This window comes from Pleurodeles waltl, chromosome 2_2 (assembly GCF_031143425.1).
Source record: "Pleurodeles waltl isolate 20211129_DDA chromosome 2_2, aPleWal1.hap1.20221129, whole genome shotgun sequence".
Classification (NCBI taxonomy): Eukaryota; Metazoa; Chordata; class Amphibia; order Caudata; family Salamandridae; genus Pleurodeles; species Pleurodeles waltl.
The window spans coordinates 711375110-711402360 of NC_090439.1; positions in this window are offsets into that span (position 1 = coordinate 711375110).

Sequence of the window (27251 nt, forward strand, 5' to 3'; positions counted from 1 at the left end):
TATCTGGATGAGACCTGGGCTACGAGTAAAGGAATTCCCCGCATTCTTAAAGAGACTCCTGAGCAGGTTCACACGGTGGATGGCTCTCTGCTAACCTCAGGACCTGTGGTGGCCTCAACTCCTACTCTTTGTTTGACATTTGGGGGGGCATCAAGAACATGTTGCCTTTGATCTTATAGCCTCACCAAATCACATCATGATTTTGGGAATACCCTGGTTAGCCCGACACAACCCCTATATCAATTGGGAAACAAGAACTATATCCCTAACGTCTTCATTTTGTCAACAGAATTGTTATTCCACTACTTCTTATTGGACTCCCAAAAGGTCCTTTCAGTCAACTAAGTATAATACTAACTCTATCAATATGATCCAGGGAGTTCCAGATTGTTATCAGGAATATATCAGGATTTTTCAGAAATTTAGTAATCCTATTTTGCCGCCTCATCGCAGTTATGACTGTGATATTCCTTTAATTCCTGATGAAGTCGTCTCTTTTGGTCGAATGTATTCTCTGACAGACCAAGAAAAGAAGGTGTTAAAGGAATATTTAGACAATAACTTGCACAACGGTTTGATTGCTCCTTCCACGTCCCCGGCTGGGGCTCCTCTTTTCTTTGTCCCAAAGAAGACAAAGGATCTGCGTCCTTGTGTTGACTTTCGTGAACTCAACAGAATAACGATTAAGGATCGATATCCGCTGCCTTTAATCAGAGATATATTAGATGCCATTCAAGGAGCCACAATATTTACCAAATTAGACTTACGGGGTGCCTATCATCTCCTTTGGATCAAGGAAGGAGATGAATGGAAGACAGCTTTCCGTACCCCTTTTGGGCAGTATGAATACCGTGTTATGCCTTTTGGACTGACCAACGCCCCTTCTGTTTTTCAACGATTTATGGATTCAATGTTCTCTGATGTACTCAACCAATATGTAGTAATTTATTTGGATGATATCTTGATATATTCCCGTGATCCTGAGCAACATATAAATCATGTCCTGCAAGTCCTGGAAAGACTCAAGAAAAAACAATTGTTTTGTAAACCTGAGAAGTGTGAGTTCCATAAATCTGAAGTAAAGTATTTGGGGTTCTGTATTAATCAACACGGAATATCCATGGATCCTGTCAAGGTCAGTGCCATATTAGATTGGCCTTCTCCAACGTCCATTAAGGAAACGCAATGTTTCCTTGATTTATCAAACTTTTATCGTCAGTTTATTCAGAACTTTGCCCACCTACAAAGTTTCATAACGCAAACAATTAAGAAGGAGAACCTGAAGAAGGGTTTCGTTTGGACCAAGGATGCTGAAAGAGCGTTTCAAGAATTGAAGATAGCCTTTACCCAAGCACCTGTGTTGCGTCATCCTGACAATACCACGAATTTATCGTTATGACTGATGCCTCGGACAGAGCTATTGGGGCAGTTCTGCTACAAAAACAAGACAACGATGGACTGGAACATCCTATCTTTTATCTGTCTCATATCCTATCAGAGGCTGAACGCAATTACTCTGTACTGGAACGAGAACTACTCGCACTCAAAGTAGCTGGTAAAGAATGGAGGCATTTCTTGATGGGTTCCAGAGAGCCTTTTGAAGCCAGGACTGATCATCGTAATCTCCAATGTCTTTGGAGTTTTCAGTGTCGCAATAGTCGTCCGGCTCGATGGGCTTTCTTCTTTAGCCAATATGATTTCGTGATCACGTACATACCTGGTTCCCAGAATTCATTGGCAGATGCCTTATCCCGCAGATATCCTGACATAGCCCAGAACTCCTCTCCACCTCTTATTGAGTCTAGAGGAATCATCGGAGCTACTCAATCTTTTCAAGAACGCGTTCAATCCGAGTACCAGTTTCTGTCTGCTTCAGAATGGGATAGAGTGACTCCTTTTTTGCAGAAGAAGGACAACTACTTCTATCATCAACATGCTCTTTTTCTACCTACCAAGAAAGTGCAGACAGAAGCTCTACAAATGTGCCATGATTCTCCTATAGCCGGTCATCGAGGTATCAGGAATACCCAGGAGCTGCTTCAGTGATCTTTTTGGTGGCCATCACTTAAGACAGACACTGAGACCTATGTGTCAGCATGTCCAGTCTGTGCTCAGACTAAGACACCCCGAACTAAGGTGGCAGGTTTATTAAGACCTTTACTGGTTCCTTCCGCTCCTTGGTGTACTATATCCACGGATTTCATATGCTCTCTACCTACCTCCTCTGATAACCAAGTAATCATGGTGACCGTAGATTAATTCACCAAGATGGCCCATTTCCAGCCTTGAAGAAACTACCAACGGCCGCAGAAATGAGTTGCATTTTTCTGTGGGATATTTTTCGCCTCCATGGTCTTCTGCAAGAGGTCATTTCAGACAGAGGGCCTCAATATGTATCACGTTTCTGGAGGGCCTTTTGTGCCTCATTTAACATTGAGATTTCTTTATCCTCTGGTTTCCATCCACAAACTAATGGGCAAACTGAAAGAGTGAATCAAGAACTTCAGCAGTATCTGAGATGTTACTGCAATGCCACACAAAGCAATTGGTCGGAGTACCTTGCTCTTGTCGAGTTCTCCTATACAACACAATACATAGTGCGACCAAGACCACACCCTTTTATTGTACCTATGGATTTCATCCGAGAACTTTCACTACTGTTTCCCGAACATATTCTTCTGTGCCTGCTGTCATTTCTTTTTCACAACAGATCGTCAAATCCAGGGCCTACTTCACACAACTCTCCTAGCTTTGAAACAAGCAATGAAACGAAAGGCGGATCGTTATCGACAAGCTGCACCTTTGTATCAAGTGGGCCACAAGGTGTGGCTTTCTTCCAGATTCCTACCTTCCCGGTTTTCCACCAATAAGTTCAAGCCACGTTTTTATGGACCTTTTCGGATTTCGCAAGTCCTGAATCCTGTAGTTGGGCGTTTCCGCTTACCTCATACCTGGAGGGTTCATCCTGTTTTCCATGAGTCCCAGTTAAAACTCTTTGTTCCTGATCCATACCATCGCCAGTTCCAGCATCCGCCTCCTCTTTCTATTAACGGACAGCCTGAGTATGAAGTCCAAGAAATCTGTGACTCCAGAATTTTTCGACGCAAACTACAGTTTTTGGTCCATTGGAAAGGATACCCTCTCAGTGACTGTTCTTGGGAGGATGCTTCCTCCGTCCATGATCCCCGTTTGGTCCGCCTGTTTTTTTACAGTCATCCTGACAAACCTGGTGCCTCGGGGAGGGGACCTACTGTAACGCCGCACTCAGACGCGGCGTCTCTTTCTGTCCTCGCGGATGGAACGTGCTACCGATACTCGGAGCGGCGTTCCCCACGTTTTTTGACTACACATTCTGGGAAGCATATATTTCGCTCCCGGTCGCGCTACACTTACCTGTAGCCCTTTTTTCTTCTTTTTGTTTCTGGTGGGTTTGTCTGATCTTTTTACCTGTCTCTGTCCATGTTGTGTCCATTTTGTCTTCTTCGTGTTTTTGTCCCAGCATGCTCTGTTTTTCTTTTATACTACTTTCTTTTTCCTATACTGATCTATGGGCTCTTCTCAATTCAAGATGGTGTCCTTTCCTTTTCCTGTGATGTCACTTCCCTTTTCTCAGTATATAAGTCAGTCAGTCTTGTTCTACCTTGCGTTGCAAACACTTCCTTCTGGATGTGCTGTTCGCTCCTGTTTTTTGTTCCTGATTTTTGCCTTGGGAGATTTTTGCCTGTTCTTTGTTCCTGCTTTTTGCCTTGGGAGATTTTTGCCTGTTCTTTGTTCCTGCTTTTGCCTTGTGAGATTTTTTGCCTATTTTTGTTTCCTGTTGTTTAGTCCTGTTTTTTCTTGTTTTTCTTCAGGAGTTCCTGTTTGAGGTTTTTTCCCCAGTGTTGTTTTTTTTTCCCTCTGGGACTCCTTCTGGAGGGTACGGTCTGCTTTGGCGTAGCCTGTCAAGCGGCACCGTGGTTACTACAAGGGGTCGCCCTTATCTGGGAGTATCCAGAACCTGTAGAAGACTTGGTGTATTCGCCAACCCGGTATCCAGAGGTGAGAAGTCCAGCGCAGTACGTAACATTATCAGGGATGTAAGTAAAACATTGTTGGACTTTTAACATTTAACAAACTCAGCCCTCCTTTATGAGAAGGATATCTAATGCAAGTCTGTTTTGCAAAAACATTAATCTTATTGCAAACATCTAAGAATGACAATCAACAAGGCACCTCTTGTACTGGTGGACAACGTATCTACAATGGTAGATTTCTTTCTTATCTTGATGTCATTCAAAATCCCACCGAGAGATGGAATCAGTGCACCAAAAATATATCCAACAATTTCTGAACCACTGGCTCCTATCTAGATTCTGGTGTATGTTTCCCATACCGGATCATTGAATGTTCTGCATGATAATTCTTTGGAAACATAATAACTAAGTAACAGGTACCATAACATCCTGTGGGCAACTTAGAATAACCATGGTGTCCACCAATGAAATATATTAGAGGTATAGCAGGATCTTGACAACATGAATGCCTAACTATAACCCATGAAGTTTGTGTCAGTTGTTGATCTCATCCAAAATATGCATCATTTCCCTTTATCTTTCTAGTCTAGTGTTAAGGCAGCTTGACTTCCTATAGTGATATATTCTATGTTCTACGATACCCTCTGTGGCTCTCATTTTCATTCTCCTCACCTGTCTTCAACCAAGTTCAGGAAATCCTTTTCAACTCTTGTAAAGGCACTTGTTAGGTTGTTTCAATGAGTATAAACTGTATCTATTGACATAGCTGGTTTAAATAATCCTTCAACTGTGTCAATGTTCTTTGCTTTGGGATTCTTGTTCAAGTGTTTTAGAATGGAAACTTCTGAAAAAAACAAATCATTATTTGAATAATAATATTGGAAGTGTTCTTCCTCAGACAGCAGGCTCATCAACAGGCTACAAGTAACACTGTAAGTCAAAGGAGTATGGTGATGCATCATTCCTTCTGCAACTGATGCAGTGTAATTGCACACACAAGTAGCAATTATTTGCATCCATAGTGTCAATATACTCATAAATCAATTTATAATACACATTTGATGAAAGATCTCCTCTAGAAGTATATACATGTAATTCGTTCTCACTCAGTGAATGCATTCTGTTATCAGTAGGAACTGGGGTTTCAGAAGCACTTGTGGATTTGATGTTTTCTGCACTAGAATGCGTAGGTAAGCACAACCCTATAAGCAAAGCAATCAATACTATAATTGTTACAGCTAACACTCCTGTACATATGTATCTGCGTCTACGATTACTATTGTTTCTAGTTCCATGACTTCTCTCAATTCAGACTGTTTGATAAAATACAGAATTAGCAATAGTCGCTTCAGTTTTTTGATTGGGCAAAGCAGCAGCAAGCAAATGTCCTTGCAAGAAAGTTCAAATGTTAATTGCAATCTTCTTTAGTCTTCCTTAACTCTATTCTGTGTTCTTCTAAATAACAACCCTACGATGCATTCTGTACACTCAGACTTTGATACTCTTATTTATTCTTTGCAAAGTCTATCAAATATCTCCAATAAATGCACAGTTCAGTTTCACTAATAATCATATCCAAAATAAAATGTCTCAGTCTCTCTAGTTGCAATGCAATTTCAAAGCTCAGTTCTGCCACAAAGCTCAAGGAGTCTTAGCTGAATTTGAATTGTTGGAACAAAGGATTCCAAATTATCTTTCCCAGTCATTGGCAGCAAAATATGTCCATTCAGGTGAGGCATACCTCCGACAGAGTACCCTTGCTCTCTTTGATCTCTGGTCTACTGGCCCTTCATCATCATTGTCACTTTGGCCAGACTCTTAAGTCTCTTCTGGAATAGTTTGTGGAACCCGTAATTTGGGCAAAGTCTGTTCTCTTGGCCACCAGTCTCCAGGCCCAACTCGTTTTGCTATAGCACTAGGTTCTTCGTCAGCATCTGAGTCTTGCGCAGTCAATGTTTCTTGATGCAACCCTTGTGTACCAGCTTCACCTGTTGACTCTCTGAGACCTCCCTCAGACTGAACATGAGCTGTCCCAGTCACTTGCTTGTCCACAACAGCTTGACTAACCTTCTCCCTTTGTCTCACTGTCACCGGCCTTTCGGGACAGGTGCTGTTGTATCATCAAGGGGACACTGGACTCTATGAGTGTGTGCTGCAGGCACCCAATTGGGTAGACCGCCACACTTTACAGCAGTTGTAATGACCAATATCATTTGGAATGGACCCTTCCACCATGGCTCCAAGCACATCTTGCACACATGCTTCTTTACCATAATCCAGCCACTAGTGCTGAGGTCATGGTACTGCTCTTCGTGTGGCTGAGCTATAGCTTCTCCAACCTGATCACACACAGAACAAACCACATCAGCTAGTACTTTGCAATAGTCAAGAACCATGTCATCTGCAATGTTTACAAATGCATTTGCAGGCATAGCTGGCAATCGCACATCCCTTCCCATGAAGATGTCATGTGGGAACAGTCCTTTTCTCCTTTCTGGAGTACTGTGAAAACTCACCAACACAAAAGGCAAGGCATTAGGCCATTTAAAAAAAGTGGAAGCACATATGTTACCAAGTCTAGATTTCAGTGTTCCATTAATCTGCACAACCAGACCATAAGCTTCCAGTCTATAGCTGCAACATAATCTCTGTTCCACTTGCAAAGCAGCACATAGTAATTTCAGGACCTCATTATTGAAATGAGTTACTCAGTGTGACTCCAGAGAAGTTAAGAACTGGAAATGTGGAATGAGCTCTCTTACCAATAACTTTGCTACTGCGAGACTGTCATTTCTCCTGGTCAGGTAAGCTTTGACCCAACGAAAGAAAATGCATACAATAACCAAGACATATCTCAATCCATTGCACACAGGTAGCTCAATTAAATCTAACTGCCTCTTGTTGAAAAGAGCTCCTGATCTCCCTATGTGACTCAGTGTCACTGCAGTTTGTTTGCCTATATTCATGTATTGACATGTAACACATCTGTGACATAATGCTTCTGCCATCAGCCTAAACCTATGAAGAAACCATGTCTGTTGAAACAATCTCACCATTGCATCACGTCCCACATGAGCTGGACCATGGTACTGTCTCACCATGGGAGGTAACAAGCTATCTGGTATTACAGGTCTTCCATCAATTGAAACCAAAAATATTGTCCTCATTTCTTTTGACAAATCCTGCTCTGATCCAACTCTGCTGTCCAGCTTCTGACATCTCTTCCAGTACTGTAACCTCTTAACTTCCTCCAATGTATCTGCTGCAGTTAGCAAGAGATTATAATTTGTCTCATTTGTTCCTTCATTTTGATATTCACCAATGAAAGCACATGCATTTAAGGCACATTATCTGGCATTTTTTTCTGCACAGTTATTTCCCACCGTCACACAGTCAGTTCCCTTGAGGGACGCTGAGAACTTCACAAACACAATCTGGGCAGGCGGCTGTAATCCCTTCAAAAGACTATACACTCTCTCACCATTGTGTATCAGAGATCCAGAGGAGGAGGTCATAAAACCCATCTGCAATCGTAACTTTCCAAAGCCATGGACGACACCAAAGCCATACAGACTATCACCTTTAGCTGGTCTGCAACACAGCATGCTCTTGTAAGGGCAATCATTTCAACGACTTGTGTTGAGAATACTGCTTGAAGCCAGGAAGCTTCTACCACACCTGAGACAGTACAGAGTGCATAGGAAGCTGTCAGGTTTCCTTTATGGTCTCTTGAGCAGGAACCATCTACACACATCACATAATCTGATTCAGACAGAGGCACATCTTGTATGTCAGGTATCAACTTGGTGCACAGTTCAGTGACATCGAGACAGTCATGTTCAATTTCATCATCATGATTTGTATCATTTACAGGCAATGGCAAAACATTTTCAGGATTCTACATTGTACATCTCTTGAGAGTAATATTTGGGGCAGCTAGAATGACCTGATCAGACATTGTCAATCTACTGCTTGTGAGGTGTTATGTCTTCATTCAAGTAAACAAGGGGGCAGATTTAAGTGTCCCTAGTGCCACCTTAGTGCTGCCATAGCGTTATTTGTTTGACACTAAAGCTTTGCTAAAGTGGCATTTTCCCTGCACCATATTTACAAAGTGGCGCAATGCAGGCATTGCACCACTTTGCAAACCCTTGCTCCACATTTTGCCTGTGCCAGGCATGATGTATGCGAGAGGGGCGTTCCCCCCTTAGGGGGGGCAAAAAAATGGTGCAAGGAAATCTAAGAGATTTCCTTGCACCATTTTTTGGCACTTTTAATGCCTGCTCAGAGCAGGTGTTAAAAGGGGGCACACCATTATTTATAATGGTCCCCTATGTGCTCTTCAGGAGTAGCGCCAAAATGTTGATGCTATTGCCCCCTCCCACATTTTAAATATAGTGCACACATGGCGGCGGTAGGGGGGCTCTAAGGGGCACAAGGGAAGTGGCCCTACACTGGGTGCAGAGCCACTTTTCTTAAACCTGCCCCAAAATCTCTACAGAGTGGGGACCAAAAACATTCAAAGGACGACTCATAACAATGCTCTTGCACTGTTGGATGCTGACACCTGTCACAGCAACTGCTTTAAGACAGCCGGGCAACAAGAAGCTACTGGGCCAAGTGTAGCTGAAAAATAAGCAACAGGACTATAGGTGTTTCCATTTAACTGTGTTAGCACTGAGAGAGCACAACTCTCCCTCTTACTGAAGTAGATAGTAGAACATTTGTTGTAATCAGGTATTCTCAATGCCGGAGCAAAACAGAGATTTTCTGTCAGTTATGAGAAGGCGTGCTTCTCATGGTACTGGATCTGACACATTCTTGTGTATCAGCCTCTGTAAAGGCTTGGCCAAAAGGGAAAAGTTGGGAATCCACTGACAACAGCAGCTCACCATTATTAAGAATATCCTGAGTTGTTGGTTGATTCATTTTCAGATTTGCTGAAATTCGCTTTTGTGACACCTTCCTTGCACCCTTCTCAATGTGATGCCTACGATATTGGACTTCTCTCTTTGGCCCAGATTTATGACAAAGTGGCGCAGCGCAGTGCTGCTGCAAAAATAGCAGTGTCACACTGCGCCACTTTTGAAGTATAAGGATGCTCCGTATTTACAGGAATACGGTGCACCCTGTGTTTCTCCCTGCACATGTGCTGAATTAAGCTGCCTGTGCCAATGCAGCCATCCTTGCGCCATAGTGCACGGGTGTCTGCATTGAGGGGATAGATTGTTTATGTGCAGGAATGTGTCCTTTCCTGCACATAAACAATCCAGAATGGCAATTTGGCACTTCTATGTGTGCTGCAGAATGCAACACACCTAGAAGTACCAAAGTGTCATTTTGGAATGATTGTTTATGTGCAGTAAGGGGCACCTTCCTGCACATAAACAATAATTCATGGCCTTTTGCCATTCATGGAACACTGGTAAGAGCAAAAAACAAGAAGAAATAAAGGTATTCCTCCACGATGTGCCAAGCTAACGCCACCCCTAGGGTGGCATTAGTTTTTGGCACAGCCTCAGATTTATGCCTTCTTGCAAATCTGGGGTAGTGTCCAAAGTTATGGGTGTTGTGGTGGAACGCCCACAACCACACCCATCGCATGCCTCTCTGATGCAGAAAACCGCATCGGAGGGGGCCATTTTTACAAGGAGGCGTTAAGCCACAAAAAGTGGCTTAACGCCTCCTTGTAAATATGGTGCAGTAAAAAGTTCCAGAAGCGCATTGGTGGCATTAGGGCCTTGTAAACTTGGCCCTTTAGGTCCATTCTCAGGTTGGAAACCTTTGCTGTTCTCACAGTAGAGCGGGTAGCACCTATGTCGAGTAGAAATTGCACAGGGTGGTTATTCACCTCACCATCCATGAATGGAGAACACTGGTCTATCTCTAAGGATTCACCAAGTACACATTCCTCCTCCCCCCCACAGGCACTGCCATTATGACTGATCAGAATTGGAATCCTCATCTGTTGGGATCATGGGGTTCTGATTCATAAAGGGATTAGTATTCGCATTTGGGACTTGAATCAAATTAGATGTGGGAACATTTGCTTTTTGCTGTGGCATCAGGGCCTGTGAAACCTGTATTGTTTGACTTTGGGGCACATTAAAGTTGTGCATTAGCTGTTTCTGTATATGCTGTTACTGAATCAAACTGTTTCCCTGAGACTGCACAAATCCTCCATTCTGTGCCTGATTCCCAGTTGCCACATTATTCGGATTAAAATGACATTCCTTCTTCCAATGGTCTACTTTGCCACAAACTATGTGATTAGTCCTTTTCAATGTTGCCACATCCACCCCTGTACTCAGATCAATTGGAACACCGCGTCCTCTACCCTGCTGTTGAAATCCATTACCAGCTTGTATCATCTGAACTCCCTGCTGATAGACTTCCTGCATAGCACCAATATTCCCTGCAAACTGTGGATTCTGACTCCTCTGTACAGCGTTCATCTGTGCCACCATCAACTTTCCTTCAATTTCTTCTGTTTCATCTCCAATTCATCATTACAATAATGTTCCTATCTCATCAATCGGCCTAATCTGCCAACAAATCAAATGCTGCTGCATCATTGTATCAACTTCAGGTTTCAATCCCTACACATATCAAAAAATGACCCATACTTTTGCTTCAATAGTCTCTGCACCACTATACTCTTTGAACACCTGCAACAATATCTCATAATAGGAATGCATCAACTCTTTGGACTCTTCGTTTGTTTTGTCAGTCTTAACCCACTCAAAGTCTTCAGGACACACTTTTGATTTAAAGAATTAAATTACTTGATGGTACTCCTTCATCACTATCAGAGACAGAGTTTTCCTCACTGAATGTCTCATGGGTTCCTTTTCAGGCCAATCAACAGACACTTTCCATTCGACCCACAAATCACTTGGAACAACAATGTCAAATAAGTGTTCAAATCCTCACATAAACTTTTTTAAATCTTCACAAATCTCCATACCTGTCTGTACCACTCTACAAGCTTCTCTCTCAACTTTGGGAAATCATTTGTGAATGACGCAATATCACTCCTGCTCCAGGGTACATGAACATTATCTCCACCAGGGACTTCTCTCTGGAAGCATTTGGGCATCTTCCTCATCCTCAAATGCTCTTGCCGGAGGCTAATTTAACTTTCTATGGCTCCTTCGTCTTTACCCATCTTTGTTCCCATCTAACTAATTCACTCCATTTTAAAATGTGGCCAATTAATTCCCTAATTTGTAATTTTATTCCTGACGGACGCATGTTAGCAAGATCTCAAGCATTAAAGCTTAAACAACAGCTTCTCTTTACCACTTTGGACTTATTTCAGTAACTTCATATCGACTGGCTAATTCAGCAAATATCTTATGAGCTTGTCCTATATGTCTTGTAATGTCTTTGAATACGAACAGTAGTTCATCTTCTTGGTAGGTGTCTAATTGGGATATGGAAAGTGTTCCCAGTATCATATTGTTCATTCCCAATTTCAATTTAGCCTCATCTATTGTCCCCTCTCTCTCTCTGGGGTTTTAAAAGTCCTTCCACTGTATCCTGAACCTCCAGTCTCATCTGCATCTTTTTATTGCAGATCAAACAATGTACAAACAAGCTCTGTAGCGGTACATCAAACTATTTGAATCATGCAGGCCCCCCAAACCCTGGGTCCCCCATATACAAGTGACACAGTGACAGCAGTAAAGGTATTATAACAGAGATGACAATACCAGTCTCCCACATCTTCCCCTTCTTGAGAGTGTGGCAAGTTTACTACTGAGTGTCTTCTGTTCACTGGGGTTTTTGTCCTAGCTCCAGCAGGGGGCCACATAGGTCCGCTCTGCTTTCTTTCCATTTTCCCCAGACATTCATCTATTTGTGAGGGTATCCCTGACTTTCACATACTGATCTTTCTGCTAACATGGCCCAGTCCATAGCATTTTCCCAGTCCCACAGGTAGGATGCCTCTTCCACCCTCCACTTCCGCACAATATTTCATTTGGCAATGGTTAACCCCAGGGTTACCTATAGTCGATCTATCTTGGGTAGGTCTGACACATTCCATATGTTCAAAAGGCACCATTTCACAGACATCGTTAAACTGGCACCCCATATGGCCACAAAAGCGCGTGAGACCTGCCTGCAAATACTCCTGAATAACTGGATGTTGTCATAATGTGTGAAAGAAAGAACCCTCCAACCCACATTTCCTCCAGCATATAGAGGAAGGAGACCTACCCATTTTAACCAGGATTGTGTTGGCATAGTAGCTTCTGTGTAGCATTTTTTAACTGAACATTTCAGCCCACAAAATGCAGTACTAAAAACAACCACAATGGTTTTTTTCTAGGATAAGGGACTGAGGCCCTCATTACGACCCTGGCGGTTTGTAACCGCCAGGGCCGCTGGACGCGGAGGCACCGCCGACAGGCCGGCGGTGCCCCGCAGGGCATTCTGACCGCGGCGGTTTGGCCGCGGTCAGAAAGGGGAAACTGGCGGTCTCCCGCCAGTTTCCCGCTGCCCCTTTGAATCCTCCAAGGCGGCGCAGCTCGCTGCGCCGCCGAGGGGATTCTGACACCCCCTACCGCCATCCTGTTCCTGGCGGTTCGCCCGCCAGGAACAGGATGGCGGTAGGGGGTGTCGCGGGGCCCCTGGGGGCCCCTGCAGTGCCCATGCCAATGGCATGGGCACTGCAGGGGCCCCTGTAAGAGGGCCCCACTTTATATTTCACTGTCTGCATTGCAGACAGTGAAATACGCGACGGGTGCCACTGCACCCGTCGCACCTTCCCACTCCGCCGGCTCGATTCCGAGCCGGCGTCCTCGTGGGAAGGTTGTTTCCCGCTGGGCTGGCGGGCGACCTTAAGGCGGCCGCCCGCCCGCCCAGCAGGAAACTCAGAATGCCGGCCGCGGTCTTCAGACCGCGGTGCGGTATTCCTGCGGCGCAACTTTGGCGGGCGGCCTCCGTCGCCCGTCAAAGTTGTAATGAGGGCCTGAGTCTTGAGTCCTAAAATGGCTGCTGCCACATCATTGTTTATGGAGTGGCAGCCAATCTGATCTTTTCTTGAGATATGCCGGCTCCTCAAATCCTCCACAGTGTGATATATGCATACATTTTTAACCTTCATTTCTCAAAAACCTTCTGGACCAAGATCTAGCTTTCAGCTAAATTAAGTGTAATTCTGTTCAGCAGTTTTTGTGGTAGCACTCCTCAATTTTCCTATGGAAAAATGAATGGAGAAAACTTGTTTAGGGGCCACCCCTTTTTCTTGGACCACGCTTGAGCGATCATCCCGAAACTTATATTAGGTTACAGACTAGAATATTGAATAGGGAATATCATCATACTTTAAAATCATAGTCAAAATATCAATATCCAATATCCAAAAATACCCAAATGTTAATGTTTCTATATAGTAGTATGATGTATTATTCTTAACTCCACATCAACGTACTTTGACGTCATCATTCTTTTGTTTATCAAAAACATTAATCACAAGCTGATCAATGGTCAACCTGAACCAGTTCGGCGATGACCTAGCCATTACTTTGCCAGTGGCAAGTAATAACATCAACACCCATGCTAAAGCACTCTTTGACTGGCTAACCACAGCTAGTGGTACTCATGCACCCTTCCATCTATCCAAAGAGGTTAGACGCCATGATGCTTCGAAATGGTTCACAGACTAGCTCAAAAAAGCAAAGCTCGAATAAAGATATTCTGAGCAGAAATGGCAAAGAAATTACAGCCCAGAAGTAAAGGAAATCTAATAAAAACACCTTAAAGAATATAAAACTCTCATCCTTCAAGCAAAGGCTAACTTTTTCACTAACAAAATCCTATTAGCCAAAAACAAATCTAAAGAGGTCTTTGAAATAGTTTCTGAACTGTCTAACTCAGACAGGGTCATTTACCAGTCACTCCTTCCCAAACTCTATGTGATTCTCTCAACAGGTTTTTTTTTTATAAAATAAAAATGATCAAAATATAGTATCCCCAATTGCCCACACATAACCAGTTCAATGTCTACAGATAGGAATTCTAATATCCTCTCCTCATTTCCTCTCGTCAGTAAGGATTGTTTTAAGGAGTTGCTGTCTAAAGTAAAATTAGGTTCACCCAATGATGTGTGCTCTCCCACAATCCTGAAAACAGTGTTCTAAGAGTTTCTGGATATTGTCCTCCCCCTACTCAACCACTCTATCAGTTCAGGGTCAGTGCCAAGCACTTTTAAAGAAGAAATTGGTGTACCCCTTCAGATGAAACTTGGGAAAAACCCTTTAATTTTGAAAAACTCTTGTCCTATATCCCTGTTGCCATTTTTTGGCCAAGATATTAGAGGCAAACATAGCAAAAAGTGTATGTACTTTCTTAGGGGAAACTGAATATTTAGACCACCATCAGGCAGGCTCTCGTCCCCGGCTCATTTCACTGAAACAGCTGTCCTATAAGTGGTAGGTAACCTTCATGAAGAAAGCAACAAATATACCACTTTGGCCTTTTAGATCTCTCTGCCGACTTCAACACAGTTGACCATAAGCTTTTACTGGACTGTGCTACGGCTGTAGGGCTATGGGGGCTCAGCAAGGGATTGGGTCTTTTCCTTCTTAACAAATCAGACCAAATCAGTCCATCTATCACTTTGTAAGTCTTCTGAGGTTCAGCTGGATTGTGGAGTCCCTCAGGGATCTTCTCTGTCCACACATTTGTTTAACTTATATGTTCACCCTCTTATTCATTCTCTTAAAGAAAGGAAGTGTATGATTTTATGATTTACAACCAAGCAGATGGCATGCAGCTATTATTCAAAATCAATAATTCTCAAAAGTCTAACGATTTCTTTCAATCCACCATGCTATTCATCTGCAATTGGATGAATTGCAATCACCTTAAACCGAATTCAGATAAAACAGAAATTGTTATTATCAAAACCAAGGTTCATTATTGGACTGCATCTTTTTGGTCTTCTGAGATGGGATCTTCTCCGGTTCCCAAGAAGTCTGTCAAAAGCCTCAGTTTTATCATTGATGACAACCTTTTAATGAAACTTCAAATTGGAGCAGTAGTTGCAAGTTCCTTCCATATCATCTGTCGCATCAGGAAAATAGCTAAATATCCAACACCTGAGGCCCTCTCTCAGGTTGTCATTGCTGTGGTGATCTCCAGGATAGATTATGCCAACTCCTTATATGTTGGTATCTCCAAATGCATAATTAAAGAGGCTACAACTGGTTCAGAATCAGGTGGCCCGACTGATACATAAACTCCCTAATCGGTGCCACATTACCCCCTGATGAGAGAACTCCACTAGTTACCGGTGGCCTAAAGAACAATATTTAATACAGGCTGCATCATCCACAGAACTCTCTGGAACAAATGCCCGGTTTTTATTTACTCACAAATTCAGAAATATACCCTTTCAAAAATTGGGTCTCTAGTTTGCAGAGGTATACACCCTTGTCCAAGTACGGACCTCAATCCTAGTCATGTTAAGTCACAACACAATCCAAAGTATCCTGTGCTCACTCTCTAGTAGCTTGGCACAGAGCAGGCAGGTTTAACTTAGAAGGTAATGTGTAAGGTATTTGTACAATAACTCATACAGTAACACAGAAAAAACATCACAAATATACACCACACAGGTTTAGAAAAATAGATAATATTTGTCTGAATAAAACAAGATAAAAAACAAAAATCCAATATGCACAAGTTGAGCTATCACTTTTTAAAGGTTTAAAAGAGTCTTAATCCTTAAGAATCAGTGGTTCTAGCCTTGTAACACACAGTACCTGGGATGCGTAAAAAATGACGATGCACTGGGGCTGCAGAGAATGAGATGCGCTGAGAAATAAGGCACTGCATCAGATTTCCGGCACTGCATAGATGATGCGTTGTTTCTTTCCACGCTGCAAGGTGATGTGTTGATTTCCAGGAGCGCAGCCTTGGTTCCTCATTTCGATGCAGGAATATTTTGACACCTAGGGACGATGCGTTGAAAATCCTTGACGCACTGGTAGGAAGGAGCAGGTGCTGTGTGGATCCAGTAGGTGATGTGGCACATTTTCAGCCGTGAGGCGACATATGTAGAACAAGCATTTACAATGCATCGGGTCTCGCGTTTGCTCGTGTTAGAGCCGATCGCGTTGTAAACTCCTAACCCGACTTTTCACCTATCGGGCAAAAGTGCATTTATGCACGTAACCCAAAAAAGTGAAATCAAGTAGGTAAAGCGCTCGACTTCTGCCAAGCGAGATCGGGCTCGTAAATTAGAGAAAAAAAAGTCCACGAGCCTGATGGAAAACAGCGAGCCTCGCATGTTTTCTGTACTTGGTCGCTGCGCTCGAGGAGGGCTAGCCACCGGAAAAGGCATGACGTATGCGTGCCTTCGACTAATGAAAGCAAGCCGATTTAATTAGGGAAGCCCACGAACCAATAAAAAGCACTGACGTGAAGTTGACAGGGCTCGGAGCCCTTTTCTAAATAGAAAAGAGTCTCCCTGCTATACGCATGCGCGAGCGCATGCAAAGCAGGCTCGACCCTAAAAAGGGGAGTCTAAGGTTTGGCAAGTAGTTCTAAATGCCAGATGGAAGTGGTGGTGAAACTGCACACACAGGCCTTGCAGTGGCAGGCCTGAGACATGGTTAAGGGATTACTTTTGTGGGTGGCACAATCAGTGCTGCGGACCCACTAGTAGCATTTAGTTTACAGGCCCTGGGCACATGTAGTGCACTTTACTAGGGACTTACAAGTAAATTAAATATGCCAATTGAGTATGAGCCAATGTTACCATGTTTTTAGGGAGAGAGCACATGCACTTTAGCACTGGTTAGCAGTAGTAAAATGTCCATAGTCCTAAAGCCACCAAATATGAGGTCAGAAAAAGAGGAGGAAGGCAAAATGTTTGGGGTGACCCTTCAGAGAGGGCCATTTTCCAACATACCTCCACCCATGCCTTGCATTCTTCTCATTAAAATTATTTGTGAGTCCCCGAATTTAACATAGAGAGGACTAGAGGAGCCAGATATCCAGTTCTTCCATCTAAGATGTGGAATGCCTTCCCCCAGAAATAGGATCTGCTACTTGTTATCAAAAATGTAGGAAATTCCTGAAATCCTGGTAATTCACCCAAGCATATGATTAAATATTAGTCTCAGTACCTTCTGTACTGCTCTGCCCTCAGTGCTCCTGAAACTGAATCGTGAATGTGTGCATTGCAAATTATGCTAACATAATATAATTCTTCAAAAAAACTTTGGCCAGTGATAAGAGGGCCGAGCACCACATTTTAACCCCTTGCACCACATGATGCCTGCGCCAGGCATATTGTATGCAAGGGGGGCGTTCCCCCCTTAGGGGGACCACAAAAATGTTGCAGTGGAATCTAAGAGATTCCTCTGTGCCATTTTTAGCGGCTATTTTTAACACCTCCACAGAGCAGGCGTTAAAAAGGGGCATAATATTGTTTTCAATGGGCCCCTATGTACTCTGCAGGATTAGTGCCAAAATGTTAGCCCTAATCCTGCACAGTACATCAATAGCGTCAAATATGTTGATGCTATTGCCCCTACCCTGCACCATGGTGTGCCGTATATTATGGTACATGGTGGCGTTAGGGGGCGCTCAACGGCTCATGAAAAGTGATGCTTTATTGGATGCAGTGCCACTTTTTTGGATTTATTGGATGCAGGGCCATCTTAGAGACAAAAAAAGTCAACTGGGCTACAAAGATAGGGTCAGACTTGCACTTGAGTCTTGACAAAAGCTTTATAAAATGCCCACTGGTATTAAATTAGTAAGAAAAAACATTTGATTTCCCTCCCAATAAAAGTTATGTATGAGATAAATAAATGAATTTGACAAAAAGTCTACTTTAGATGCAAAATAGCCCTTTATGCATTGCAGTGGGGGACCACGTCCTAGTAAGTAGAATGAAACACCAAACAACCAACAGCATCAAGTAAGAGATGTATAATCTTCTAGGCTGATTCAACATGCGGCTGACAAATACTCAAAGCAAAAGCTGATCCGAATAGCAAATGGCTGCAAAAGGCCGACCATAACACAACTCCTAGTATGTTGGGAAAAAACAGGTCTTCCAGGAAGACTTAAAGAGAAAAATACAATCAGTCTTAGAGACGACCCTGCCTGTCTAGCGCTCTAAACCCATCTGACTCATCAATACGCCTGACCACCAGAAAAGTACACACATATTTTAAAACCTCTACAAGACACTCTCTAACTACCTTCCCCTTTCATCCTATGCTAAGAAACCAAGATCCCTATGGGGAATTAAAATGGAACCACTTGCTCATCTCTCGTGTTAAATATCACTAAGTGGAACGAGCCTTACAATAAATATGTGAGGGATATATATTGCTATTCCGAATTATGTCAGAACTGGATAAATGTTTAATGTGATGCATCGCACATTATGGGGTTCACTCAATGAGGAATAATTAAAACGTTCACTGTAGATTTAAAAATCACCCCTGGTCACTCAGTGCAGTGAAGCAGATGTGTGCGGCTGGGGAGTAGAGAAAGTGAGTTAACGCAAATAATATATATTATAATATACAATATATCAATATGAAACAACTACCATGAGATGTATGTGAGTGTGTCATTATCATTGGCAAACGTCAGATGTTAAAGGGAGGTTGCTAATATCAAATACATTGCACTGTTGAGAGGTCAAATTTTTTTAAAGGTGTTCGGCCATTTTATGAGCGGTATTGCATCAGTGATTTTCAGTATTCGTAATTCACCGCAAGTATTTTGATTTCTTCTAGTAATGTAAGTTAGGTTGCAAATATTTATTTGCATAGTGCTTCACTACTAAATCTTTATGCACCACCTCCATAACTGGTTGAACAGTTTTCTCCATCACAATAGCTCTTCATTTGCTCACAGCCATTCCTTCGATCTGTTCGGGTCTTTAAAAGATCTTAATACAGAAAACTCCGGTCTGGGCAGCGTGATCCTATTAGCATGCCTGCGACACAAGTACTACATCTTGTGCGGCATGACAGCTTAACAATGGCATGCCGAGCGCGTGATGAGTGAAGAGACATACTTAAGCCGTCATATTCCGTGGATAGGCCATAGCGTGCATAATGATTAATTGATCCCACCTCCTGAATTCATCAAAAGTGCCAAGAAGTACAAAGGGTTCAGAAAGATGGCTCCCGGTCTTTCATACTTTATCGTCTCTTGAAGATCAAATGGCGCTCTAAAAGGGTTGTTTTGCTTTTGCGTCACTTGTTTTTAATTAATTCCGTACCGCAAAGTCAGGCTCCACCCTACTCAGAAAATAGCAGATCCTAACCGCTCAATTCGGTTAAGATGGCGTTGACGTGTGGTGTAGTTTTCTGTGCAAATACTGCCCCTGTTTCCCGGGGTCAGGAATCAGTGATGACTATATGGAGGAACGTATGCAACTTCGCAAATCGTAATCTCTTTACAAAGGCCAAAAGGCGTTTCTTCGAAAAGTGTGAGTCAAGTATATCATTAGATGTAATAGGCTATGAGCAAAACAAAACTTTAGATGGCACAATAACCTCTGCCGTTCATCTAAAAAAGTAAAAAAACCTAATAAAAATCGACGAATAATAACAGTGTGTAGTAGACATATAAGGGCTCATTCAATGGAAGAGGTAGTTCCAAAGTATCAGGCCTCAATTCTATAAGAATGTGATTTATTCTGTATTCAATTTGCATTTATACATTTATTACGTTTAATAGAGAGCTGGGAGTCTTTCTGCTGTCACAAAGCGCTATGGTACAGATATGTAAAGTAAACATGGGTAATTTAATGAAGGTACCGGTCGATAAAGAGTTGTGTATGCTTCCAGCTCTATTCTAGGTTGGGATCTGGGGCTTGGCTAATGGATTATGGCATAGGGAGGCCTGCATCAGGGAAAGTACAGAGTGGAGTGCGGTTGCAACTTGTGAGAAGTGCACCTGCAAATGTAAGGATGGTTTATGGTTCCATCATTTGAATACATCTAAGCGTAAGCGTTAAACACCCAATTGGTAAGATACTGGCAGGTTGTAATGATTACAGAGGCTAGTGGGGCCAGCGGGATTTGGTGGGGAATGCATAAGTAATTCGGATTCGGTGGTAAAGCCGCGGTTAGAAAAGGGGATCCGGCGGTTTCCTGCCGGATTTTCCCTGCATGGGCTGAATCTTCATGGCGGCGCTGCAAGCAGTGCTGCCATGGAGATTCCGACCCCCTTGCCGCCATCCTGTTTCTGGTGGTTTTTACCGCCAGGAAGAGGATGGCCGGAACGGGTGTCGTGGGGGCCCCTGCACTGCCCATGCCACTGGCATGGGCAGTGCAGGGGCCCCCTAACAGGGCCCCATACAGATTTTCACTGTCTGCTTAGCAGACAGTGAAAATCGCGACAGGTGCAACTGGCTTCCTTGTTGCAGGGCCTTTCCCGCTGGGCCGGCGGGCGCTCTTTTGGCGGTCGCCCGCCGGCCCAGCGGGAAAGCCAGAATGGCCTCCGCGGTCTTCTGACTGCGGAGCGGCCATTTGGCGGTTCCCGCCAGGCAGGCGGCTCCCGCCGCCCGCCAGGGTCAGAATGACCCTCTTACTGTCCTCAGTGAACAGTTTATTCACATAGCTTTATTTTCAAGAGTTTTCTGGAACGTAAGCCTCAGTGCTTTAGCTCCTTGACTTTCCGCTGTGTGAACATGCAAATGTGTGATGAGAACCCAGTTTCTGTGGGTCGCCGAGGGCTTACCCTGAGTAATCTTTGTGCACAGTACACATCATTTAGAACTTGACCCTGGTCTCCTCCTGGAGCTAGTGTGGGGCTTTTAAGGGAGGTATCAGGTGTTCCTGCCTTTCAAGGTTACACTTTCGTCTGGCTCTCTGATTTTCAACTCACTTCAGTCTAGCGAGGATGTTTTTTAAGAGACCAATGTGTATTATGTTACAGTAATTACCGCCAAAGCTAAACTCGGAGGCCAGTTTGGTGGTATGTATAACTCTTTCTAACAATAAAGAGTTGAAAGGTAGTGTTTATGAGCACTTAACCCTTGGAAAAAAGAGAAGTCTAGGTCAAAAATGACATCAGGGATTTCCACTTTGTGCAGATGCTGATGCAGGCTGGCTTTGATGTCCAATCAAAGAAGAGAGCCAATGTTGGTGTCACCCACTCTTAGAATTTTCATTTTAATGCCTTGGAAACACGCAGATCGTCATACAGAAGTCTATATAAAAAGGATACTTACATATTTCCCCTTGCATCCTGACCGGATTCCCAAGAAGATGAGGATCTTGGTATCATCTACACACATCTGAAATTGAAGGTTGTAGAGCTTGATCACCTGAGCTAAAGGAAAGATGTGACCCTGGAACTAAAGTGTGAGTGGGCTGACACAAAGGTGTGTATGTTACATGGACCTTTGTGATGCCCATTAGTTAATCAACTGTAGACCACTCATCCACCTGAACAACACAATGAAAGGAAAACATGCCCCTACAATGTCAAAGCATTCCAATTGAAAGAGTACTCTACGTGTGATACAAATAACTGCATTTATATGAGGAAGTATATGGATTATTGCATGTCTGCAAAACCAAAAAAAGATTAAAGAAAGACTTACAAAACATAAAAGTAACATAATGTATATTAGTGAAATAGGGGTACCCATTGTCATTTACTCATTGTTATCATTACCTACAGTGAAATATGACTAAATATATAAACAGAGGCTTTAACTATACATTGAGAAAAAATAAACTCTGGGATAATCCCCTGCATATGGATATGTAATACGAATATGCAGATTTACAATATAACCTCAAAATAGCATGTCTTCCAGGGAAACAGTGCCACAGGCACTTAACTGGACTTGCTATGCATATGATGCAAAGTCAAGGAAGCACCCCGAAAAATTTGTACCTCCAAGATTCTGAAAATGGAGGACTATCCATTATGTGCGGAAAAAGACAAGAAAAGATAAGAGTCCCATGACTTATACTTTCGCATCACATCTGCAAAGTGGCCAGCAGGCTAATAAAGGCCCATATGCAGCTCTGTCTGCCACAGATTTCAATGACACGTCAAATTCAAAAGGGATAAAGGAGTGCCTGAGACGCTTTGCAAGAAGTATGACTCTGGATTTCAGCCCCACTAATAAAGTGCACCTCCTAATGCCTTCGAGCCGTACACCCACATTAGCACAGAAATCAAATAATCACCACATTTCCTTTAAAGCCTGGTTCTGGCACCTGAGGACTGGTAAAATTGTAGGAAGCTGGCCTGGTGTGTAGTGGGTAACTATGGTACTTACACCTTGTACCCGGTCCAGTTTTCCCGTATTAGTGTAGTGTAGGCAGTGTCTAGAAGCCACTCTCTCTTCAGGTAGCTGTGAGTGAGCAGCCAAGGCTTATCTAGGAGACATGCAAAGCCCATGCAGTACCACTGCAGTCACACTTAGTACTTACACACATGAAGGAAACACTCAGGCCCTCATTACGAGCCTGGCGGTCTGTGACCGCCAGGCTCGCGGTTGGCGGGAGCACCGCCGACAGCCCGGCGGTGCCCCGCAGGGCATTCTGACCGCGGCGCTTTGGCCGCGGTCAGTGCAGGAAAACCGGCGGTCTCCCGCCGGTTTTCCGCTGCCCGTTGGAATCCTCCAACGAGGGGATTCCGACCCCCCCTACCGCCATCCAGTTCCCGGCGGTCCGCCTGCCGGGAACCGGATGGCGGTAGGGGGGGTTGCGGGGCCCCTGGCATGGCATGGGCACTGCAGGGGCCCCCGTAAGAGGGCCCCTAAATGTATTTCACTGTCTGCTTTGCAGACAGTGAAATACGCGACGGGTGCAACTGCACCCGTCGCACAGCTTCCACTCCGCCGGCTCGATTCCGAGCCGGCTTCATCGTGGAAGCCTCTTTCCCGCTGGGCTGGCGGGCGGCCTGAAGGCGGCCGCCCGCCAGCCCAGCGGGAAAGTCAGAATCAGCGCCGCGGTCTTTCGACCGCGGAACGGTATTCTGGCGGCCCCCGACAGGCCGGCGGCGACCGCCGCCGGCCAATGTCGGAATGAGGGCCTCAGTGTTACAAAAATGAAGGTACTTTATTTTGGTGACACAAATACCAAAAATACCGTAGAGACTCCCTTAGGAGGTAAGTAATACACAAATTATATACACTAGTATGCAGAAATAGGCATAAAAACAGTTAGAAAACAGTGCAATTAGTGAAAATCACAATAGTTAGAAATGGGCATGGGGTAGCACAAACCATATACTAAAAAAGTGGAATGCAGAAGTCGGCCCCCACACCTACGCAAGTGTAGTGTGTAGAGGGGAGCTGGGAGTACTAGGAAAGCCCAGAGGTAAGTACCACAACCCACCCCAACGACCAGGAAAACAGGAGTAAATCACAGTAAGTTTCCCAGAACACACACAGAGAAATAAAGAAGAACTATGCAACACCCAGAAGAGACTGCAAGACACCAACAGTGGTTTCCTGGACAAGAAGACCTGTGGAAGAAGGGGACCAAGTCCAAGAAGCACAGAAGAGTCCAGGAAGGGCAGGAGCCCCTACCCACCAGGATGAAGGTGCGAGAAGTGAACCACCGGTGAAGAAGAAGAGTCAGCACTGCACCCAAGACGAAGTCGGGTTTCTAGAGGGTGCAGGTAATGTCCCACGCTGGATGGAGGATTACAGTAGAGTTTGCACCGTCGAAGTCCGTCAACAAGCCTTGGCACATGCAAAGCTTGCGGTTAGCGGAAAATGGCGCTGCCGGGGACCAGGAAGGATCAGGTGGACTCTACCCAGGAGGGAGAGTTGGAGCGGGCCCTCAGCAACACAGAGAGCCCACAGAAGACCAGGCCACAGGAGTCCCACAGGATGGGGACACAAAAGTTGCAGAAGAGGCCCATGCAGAACTACGAAAAAGGTTCCCACGCCACCGGAAAACCACTCAGGGAGCTGTGCGTCACAGGATAGAGTACTGGGGGCTGGAGCTTCAAGGTTCACGAAGAGCTTGGAGGAAAGATGCCAACAAGCCTTGACAGTTGAAAATGACGTGGCCCATGAGGGTACTGTCCTGTGTAGGGAGGCAAGGGCTTACCTCCACCAAAGTTGGAAAGTTGGAAGAGAAGACTGTTGAAACCACTTCAGGCCACCAGGAGAGGGGATCCATGCAGCCGGTTGTTGTCGCAGTTGGTGCCTGCAGAAGCAGGGGAGTGACTCCTTCACCACAAGGGAGATTCCTTTGCTCTTCTGATGCAGGCTGAAGATGTGCTGTCCTCAAAGGATGCATGGCCGGGGAAATGTTGCAGTTGCTGGAAGGAGCCGGAGTTACAATGTTGCAGAAGGTGTCTTGCTTCTTTGTTGGAGCTTGTGGGGTCCTGAGGAGTCCAGATGCAGTTTCATCGGTGAGAAGTTGAAGAAGAGGATGCAGAGGATTCCAGCTGGAGTTTTGCAATCCGAATCTGAGGATCCACCCAAAGGAGAGACCCTAAATAGCCCTCAAAGGGGGATTGGTCACCTAACCAGGTAAGCACCTAGCAGGGGACAGCTCTGACATCGCCTGATGGCACTGGCCACTCAGATGCTCCCAGAGTTCCCTGCCAACCTTGAATCCAAGATGGCAAAACCCAGGGACCCTGTGGAGGAGCTCGGAGCACCACCCCTGGGGTGGTGATGGGCAGGGGAGTGGTCACTCCCCTTTCCTTTGTCCAGTTTTGCGCCAGAGCAGGGACTGGGGGTCCCTGAACGGGTGTAGACTGCTTTATGCATGGACTGCACCATATGTGCCCTTCAACGCATTTCCAGTGGCTTGGAGAGGCTACCCCTCTCAAGCCTGTAACACCTATTTCCAAAGGGAGAGGATGTAACACCCCTCTCCCAAAGGAAATCCTGTGTTCTGCCTTCCTGGGCTTGAGGTTTTCAAGCATCAAGTGGACAGAAACTTGTCTTGGAGTTGGCAGCAGCTTGGGCTGCCTGGAAACCCTGAGAAGGCTGTAATGACAATACTGGGGGTCCTTTTAAGGAACCCCCAGAGTGCATGGAATCATACAACCAATACTTGTAAAAGCCTTGGGGTATGATTCCAACATGTTTGATACCAAACATGCCTATGTGCGGAGTTATCATTATGGAGCTGGACATAGGTAGTGACCTATGTCCAGTACATGCATAAAATGGTGTCCCAGCACTCACAAAGTCTGGGAAATGGGCCTGGAGTTCATGGGGGCACCTCTGGTAATGCAGTGGTGGCCTCACACACAGGTACTTTGCACTCTACCCTCTGGGCTAGTAGGCCTGCTTTAGGGGTGACTTATAAGTGACCTGGTGTAGTGAAAAATGGTGTTTATCCCTTTTCACGCAGACTGTAATGGCAGTCTTGCAGAAGCCTTTGCATGGTCTCCTTGTGGGTGGCAAAATATATGCTGCAGCCCATAGGGATCCCCTGGAACCCAAATGCCCTGGGTACCTAGGTACCATAAACTTGGAACTTATAAGGGGGCACCAGCGTGCCAATTGTGGGTGAAATACAGAGTTTTAGGAGAGAGCATAATCACTGGGATTCTGGTTAGCAGGATCCCAGTGAACACAGTCAAGCACACTGACATCAGGCAGACTAAAAGGGGGTAACCATGCCAAAAAAGAGGGTAATTTCCTACAATAATGGACTCATTCGTTTCACTGCTATGAAAAAGTATCCAACACAACCACTGGAACTGCACACCAATGATATGTGTATATGTTGTTTCTGTACTTGGCATGTTCGTGGATCATTGCATGGCTCCTGGTTTTGGGTTGTTATACTAGATATCTATGAATTCCTGCTCTCATCTTATCACACTTATCTACTCATCACTCTTATGTAATGTCTCTATCAAACTATCCTCCATTTTCACTCTGACTCATCCCAAATCCCTTCTACCACTTTCATCTCCTAAATATCTCTGCCTAAGCTCTTCCCTCCACCTCCACATCTAACTCACCAAACCTCACTCTACCTCTGTGACCTCCCACACAACCCTACTAAATTCGCCTGCATTCATCTCACCCTGCTACTATGCTCTCCCTAACCCTTCCACATACTCTTCCCCCTCCGCCCCTCTTTATTCATCCCAAGCCTATGGGTTGAGTAAATGAAGGATATACTCCCAATTAACACTTCTGGATTTCTTTCCTCCTCCACCCCTCCATTACTCCAGTCAATCTAACTAACAAACTCTCATATCCGCGGCTCATAATAATACTAAAAATTTACTCATTATTAAACGATACTAATCCATCACTAATTCTTGTTGGGTTCCGGAGTAGCGTGCTACTCATCGAAAAGCGCTTCGACGCCTCGTCAGGGGTAGTAAGCGCTATATAAATACGAGTACAATACAATACAATACAATGAAAGACTAATTTATACATTAACACTGAGGAAATTATGAAGCAAGAAAAAACAAATTATGCAGCAGATCATTTATTATGTGGCAAATGCGCTCAACTTATAATTATGCAGAACATGCCGATGACGACTTATAATTATATTTGGTTGATGGTTGATCGACATCTCTGCAGCCTTGCAGCTTTCTACATATGGCAGTAGCAGAGAATGGAGTTTGTTTTCCAGCTCCTCCAGTAATGTCTTAAAATAATATGCTTACACGCTGATGGTGAAGTTGTCAGTGTCTGTCTTCACAAGTCTTAGCACTGCTAAGAGGTACTGTAGAAACAAATGAAAAGGGGTGAGGGGTCATTTGAGCCCCAGGCCTAGCTCCTACAGCCACATGGAATGTCTGACTTGTCTCTCTTCATGGGCAAAAATTAAGCTGTGCAAAATTCGGTTGATGAAGAGTATTTACTTGAGTGTACCAAGGTACATCGCACATTAGAAGATATTAATGCATTTTACAGTAGATTTCTCTTTGACAGAGTCAAAGGCAGACTGGAGGGCCAATTAACCCAAGAAAAAGAGCTACTTTCTTATCACGTACCTACTTCAAGATTAAAAGAAAAAGGTCAAAGCACTGCTCAATGATTCTCTGAGACAAATCCTTTCTGCAGTGGAGCCCATGCATTCCTAACTTCCAGAGGCTAACTCACATGATCTAGTATTACATTGCCAAAACCCTTGCTGATAGCACTTATTAATGAGATGGGGCAGTAACTAAACATCCTTTTCAGCTCAGTAACGTAAAGCTCCCATGCAGAATGTGATGAGGGACACCGGCGTCTCACAGATTGCACTGACATTCATTGGTCTTGAGATCAACGCGGTT